The sequence below is a fragment of the Sparus aurata genome, chromosome 13, assembly GCF_900880675.1.
Source record: "Sparus aurata chromosome 13, fSpaAur1.1, whole genome shotgun sequence".
NCBI lineage: Eukaryota > Metazoa > Chordata > Actinopteri > Spariformes > Sparidae > Sparus > Sparus aurata.
In genome coordinates, this window is record NC_044199.1 from 4,155,659 (window position 1) to 4,162,098 (window position 6,440).

Sequence of the window (6,440 nt, forward strand, 5' to 3'; positions counted from 1 at the left end):
AATACAATTAATTTCCAGTAATCACACATCAATTAACTAATTTAGCCCAAATGATTTAAATTGAATCAACTAACACAATTAGTTAATTGACTCAAATAAACTCAATAAATCAAATTATCTCAAACCTATTATGTGTCTTCTATGATATTGATTGAATGTAAATAATGACATTTATATTTTATATAATTTATAATTAAATTGTATATAGTATATATCTATTAAAACTTTATAGATATGTGGGGGAAATTCTGAACTGACCAAGCAGTCTATAAAGTGATTAAAAATAACTCCACTTACATCAGCTGCAACAGAAGACTGACGCACATGTAAATGAATCGATGATGATGATCGAATAGTGTAATATATATTATATTGACATGTGACATTCTTCATTAAAATCATTGTGTCATATCATGTTTGTCAGTCACAGTCCTTCATTCTCTTTTTCTAGGTCACTTGTTTTGCTCTCGGTTGTCGTCAGTCTAGTTCCCAAAGATGTCAGTTCTGTGGCTTGGCCTGAAAAACAAAGGAAGTTTTTAAATTACAAAAAAAAATTAAAAACAGATCACCGTTTTATTTGTCATTAAATTAAGTAGAATTTTCCGTATCATATCAATGTTGAAAGCTTTTTCTTGAGCTCACAGTAAGTACATCAATACACTGACACACTTCAGTGGAACATGATCATCACTGAACAGGAAAAGTAATCAGTCTGTACCTGAATTCTCTCTCTGCAGCAGCTTCACGTGAACATTGAGTTCACCACCATGTCTCTCAGTGCCCTCAGCTCCATCCAGATGTCAGGGTAGGTTTGCTTTGTGATCTGCTCAGTCGATTCCTCAGCTGCATGTTTTGGATCTGTGTTCTGGTTGATCTCAGCCACCTCACCGAGGCCTCCAGCCTCCCCCTGAGCCCCTGATCCACACAGACCGAGCAGCAACAACAGCAAACCAACAACAACCCTCATCGTCTCCACAAAGGTACAGTGGTAGAGTGGGTCTGTCTTATATCGTCTCCAAACTTCAGCTGGCTGAACGAATGGGAAAAACAACAAGTGTTTCTTGTTTGACAGTTTGATTCAAGGCCTCAGATTATTCAATATGTTCTCTGTGCTGGTGAGAAAATACAAGCTGCTACAGGCTGGAGGAACACTTTAACTGTGACACCCTCTCATGTAGTCACAACTGTGTCAACACTGTGTTTATTAATACACACTCATAGACAAACACTCACAGAAACACACTGATCCTGATGCTGCTTGTGTGGCTGACTCAACTCAGTGAGTGAGTAAAAATTTCACAAAGTCACCAGGAGAAACCTTTTTGTTGTGGTTTGCACCATATGAATTTATTCTTAATTGTGTGTGTGTGTGTGTGTGTGTGTGTGTGTGTGTGTGTTTTGAATTGTCTCTCTCTCCTGTGAGGCTGAAGGACCTCCCCCTGGAGCAACCTGGCACACCTGCAAGTACTAATCACCTTCCCAAACAGATAAAAAGGAGGAAACGGAGCAGGACGGGGGCTGGAGGAATCCAACGGACACAGCAGAGAAGAAACAAGAGCAGCAAAGGACGCGCTGACTGAACTCCACCTGGTTCCCCCTTTACCTGCAATCAGGGAGAAGTAAAGTCTGGCTGGACAGCTTTTGGACCACTGACTAAGACTCTTTTAAAGGAACGTGCCACTTCATCACCCCAATCTTTTCTTTTGGACTGTCTGTTTTTACCACATCTGCCTGTGTTAATAAACTGCCTCATTGAACTTCTGACTACTTGTTTAACCAGAGCGTAAAGAAACCTGTGACACTTTTTGGTGTTGTCGGCAGGATCTCTGGGTTACAAGTGTGCAGTCATAAGTATTGAAAACCAGGCAGTGGCAGCACCTGGACCAGTGGCTTTTAATTCAATCTGGCCATGGTTTATGGGTGTACCTTGGGCCCCAAGGTTTAATGGTAAGAGTGATGGTCTTAAATATGGGGATTGGGCCAATCAAATGAAAACCCTTCTTAGGGCTCAGAGGCTCACAGAGGAGCAAACAATTGATTTTATTCTCAGTGCTGTAGAAGACGATGCTAAAAGGGAAATCCAACTGCTTGATGAACAAAATAGGAACACAGCAGATAAAATATTTGATTTCTTGAACAGACTGTATGCGGGGACCTCGTCTGCTGCTGACCTTCGTATGTAATGTTTCAATATAAGGCAAGGCAGCCGGGAAGTACTGAGTGATTTTAGCCTTCATATCCTGGAAGCTTTTCAGCAATGGAGGGAGGCAGAACCAGATGGGACAGCCCGCCAGGAGACTACTCTGAGGGACCAACTGATTGTCAGTCTACAAGCGGGGCTGCTAAAAAAGGAACTACAAAGGCAGGTACGGCCGAACCCCTTACATGACTTGTTCTGAGCTGTTTGAGGAAGCTAAGGAGTTGGAGAAAGAATGTTGGGGTGATGACTGTGAACGCCAGTCCAAACAAGTCATGACAGTGCCCCAATCTGATGACTCCACTCAGTGGGAAGACCAGAGCAGAACTGGTAAAGCTGGTCACAGAGCTGGGAAATTTGAAGGAGGAACTGAGGAGCAGTAAGCAAGCTTCTGTTCAACAAGGAAGAGTCTTTGAACAGCCACGCCCTCGACGCCCAATGGCATGCCCTTGTTGGGATGAACAAGGGCGCCCAATTTGCTTGCGTTGTGGACAACCAGGGCACTTCTGCTGGGACTGCCCTCAGCGCCAGCAGACCCAGCTGCCTTTAAATCCTCAGGTCCAGCCACTGTAGGGCGAGTGGATGCACTTAACCCACTTGGACAGAGTGTTTCAGAAGCTCTATGAACATGGACTGAAATTGCAGCCTAAGAAATGCACCCTGTTCACCCTGGGCCATCGGGTCAGTCAGCAGGGGGTGTCTCCAAATCCAGACAGGGTTAAGGCAGTGCAAGACTGGCCACCCCCTTCCACTGGAAGACAGGTGCGCTATTTTCTTGGGTTTGCAGGTTATTATAGAAGGTTTATCCTCTCTTTTGCAAAAAAATCGCCGCCCCTCTGCATGAGCTAACACATGGTACCAAACAGCTGGGCTCCAACACCCAGCCAGTTGAATGGACACCCAGCTGTCAAGAAGCCTTTGAGCGCTTGAAGAAAATGATGGTGAGTGCTCTTATTCTTGCATATGCAGATTACAAGTTGCCATTTAGGTTGTACACTGATGTCGGCTTCGAGGGACTAGGTGCAGTACTCTCTCAGGTGCAGGTGGAGAAGGAGAGGGTTATAGCATATGCCAGCCGAGCTCTGAGCCCAAATGAGCGGAATGATAAAAATTACAGCTCATTCAAATTGGAACTACTTGCACTGAAGTTGGCTATAACAGAAAAATTCAAGGACTACCTGTGGGGGGCACAGATAACAGTTTTTATGGATAACAACCCCTTAGTCCATTTGAATACTGCAAATCTGGGGGCTGCGGAGCAAAGGTGGGTGGCACAGCTGGCTAACTATGATTTTGTTGTAAAATATCATCTAGGAAAAGAAAACAGCAATGCAGATGCCCTGACCCCAAAATGTACAACCCCATACAATGGCGGTGGGAGCAGAGGAGGATGAAGCAGATGGACCTCGGGAATGGATAGGCTGCCCGCAGGAAGATCCCACACTGAAGCAGGTTATAGCCATGGTGCAACAAGGTAAACCCCTATGGCACATTGAGGGGCTTAACAGGAAGTTATTGACACCTTATAACAAATGTTGGGCCCAGTTAAGGTTAAAAGATGGCCTTCTCTTGTAGCTTGGGGAGGAGGGTGGATCAAATGAACTGTTTACACTGATCGTGGTGCCCCCAGGATGGAGGAGGCTGGTGTGGAAGGAGTACCATGATGCGGTTGGCCACATGGCAGAGGCTAAAACCCTGTCCTTCTTAAAGCGGTGTTTCTACTGGCCTGGACAGGGGAAGGATGTCCATCAGTGGTCAACAGAATGTGGGTACTGCCGATTACAGCGACCACTGCCGGAGGTAAGGGCCCCACTAAAATCTGTTGTCACTTCCTACCCTCTGGAGATAGTAGGCATAGGCTATTTGTCCCTGGGCCGACAAGGAGATGTTTTTTCGGATATACTCGTTGTTACAGATGTCTTCTCCAGGTTTGCATGGGCAATTCCAACCAACAACCAGACTGCCACAACAACAGCTAAGATGCTCTGGCAACATGTCATCCAACCTTTTGGCTGTCCAGAAAGGATACACTCAGACCGTGGAGCTGCATTCGAGTCCTCATTAATGTCAGAACTGTGCCAAATGTATGGAGCCCGTAAGAGCCGAACAACCCCTTATCATCCCCAAGGAAATGGCTCTGTTTAGAGGTTAAACCAGACTTTGCTAACAATGTGGAATTCCTGAGAGGGGGAGGACCAAGCACTGTGGCCCCAGAAATTACCAGAGTTGGTACATGCAAATAACAACTTTGTGAATGAATCCACTGGACTTTCACCTTTCTTTGTCATGTTCGGCAGGCATGCCCATCTCCCAGTGGATGTAGTGATGGTAGCCAGCTCAGTCAGAGGAACCACATCAGAAGGATGGGTACAGGCTCACCACAAAGCTCTCCTCCTGGCATATGAGACTGTTGTAGAACATGCACAAAAGAGACAGACTCAGGATCAACAGCGCTACAACCTGAGACAGAGGGCCTTACCACTCCTACCTGCTGAGCAAGTCTTGATTAGAAATTTCCGCTGGAGGGCTCAAGGAAAGTTGACCCCTCGATGGATTCGGGAGCTATTGGTTGTTTTGGCAGCACTCTCCCCTGACAGCCCTGTATATAGAGTTTGGCCAGAGGGTCATGAGGAACCTGAAAGAACTTTTAATTGTAATAACCTGAGACCTTGCTTGTACCCCCCAGTAGAACCCCCGCCCCCGGAAGCAGAACAGCCACAGGACACAACAATGGTGAGGGGGTTCCTTCTAATGCTTCCTCTTAGGCCCCAGTGAATACCAGTTCGAGGACCTGCAGAGGGCCAACCAGTGGGACCGCCACAGCCGACAGATCCACAACAGCCAGAGGATATGCAGGAAGCTGCAGTACAGCCAGAACCACAAGGTGAACAGGCAAGAAACAGTTTGCCTCGCAGGTCAACACTTACAAATCTGGGGGTTAAGCCCACCAGGTACTGTGAGTAGAAGCCAGTTGTCGGAACGACAGTTCATGAAGTGAGTTACAAAAACCGCAAGCAAACACAAATGAAAGACCAAAACAAAGATGGAACACTGATGGAGTGTCACAAGGAGACGCTGCTCCTGCACACGTCCGCTCGTCAAACTTTTGTTCTAAGTTGCAATTAATACGTTTAGGAGCATGATTACCATGTTGTTTTTCACATTATATGTCACTGATCAAGAATGATCCTTAATCAGGGCTGGGCAGTGTATCGATAACATATCCTGAGACTAGACGCTTTATTGTCTCACATTTTAGATTGTTAGATAGACGTGAAGTGTCTAAAAGCTGCATCACAGTGAAGTGATATCATTTTCTGAACTCAGCAGTTTGTTCTACACGTTTTAATACTCGTCTTTACCCACTTAGACATTAAATCAACATTATTGATGATTATTTAACAAAAATCTCAATGTGATACTGTTTTCTGATCACAACAGTCACCCCTACATCACTGTCACAATAATGTTGAGGTATTTAGTCAAAAATATTGTCATACTTGATTTTGTCTTTTGCAGGAGATTTAAAAATGTCCACTTTTGTATCATGTGTTAGAAAATAGGATATTCGTCTAATATTAATCACATTTAATCAGAGCTTGTTCATTTAATAATCAGAAAGTTGGGAATTAGTTTTAAGATGTTATTTTTTAAAAGCTAAGTTTAAGAAACACTTTGCTAGTTTGAAAGAAAATGACCAAAAGCTTCTGTATTTACAATTTCTTACGGATATTATTGTTTTTAATAATTTCCCACAGCCTCAAAAAAACAAATTGCAATAATCTAATGCAAGAACTTTTTCTAAAGACGGTATTGAATTTAAAAATAATCCCTGACCAAAAATGTTGTTCACGGCATTATTGTGTAGCTTCTGTGTTTATGTTGATGCAGATCTTCAACCAAATACAGTATTTTCACAATGTATGTTGATATGTACCAACAGTTCATTGGAAGTGTTCAGGCCACACACCCTCTCAGGTCTGTTCAAACTCTTTGATGCAGTACAAATTACTCTGGTATTACTCTGATATACAGAGAGAGTCAGCTGCAGTAAATCACACAGACTTTGTTATAACTTCATGTTGTGTTGAAGTAAAAATGGAAGGTCATCTAATTTATTTTAATAAGGAGGCCTGAGATGCAAAAGGTCAGAATGAGACTCATGTAGTGAATCTATAAAACTCATCTCAGGCTTCACAGCCAACAGTCAATGATAACAAACAGAATCCAAACACTTGAATGC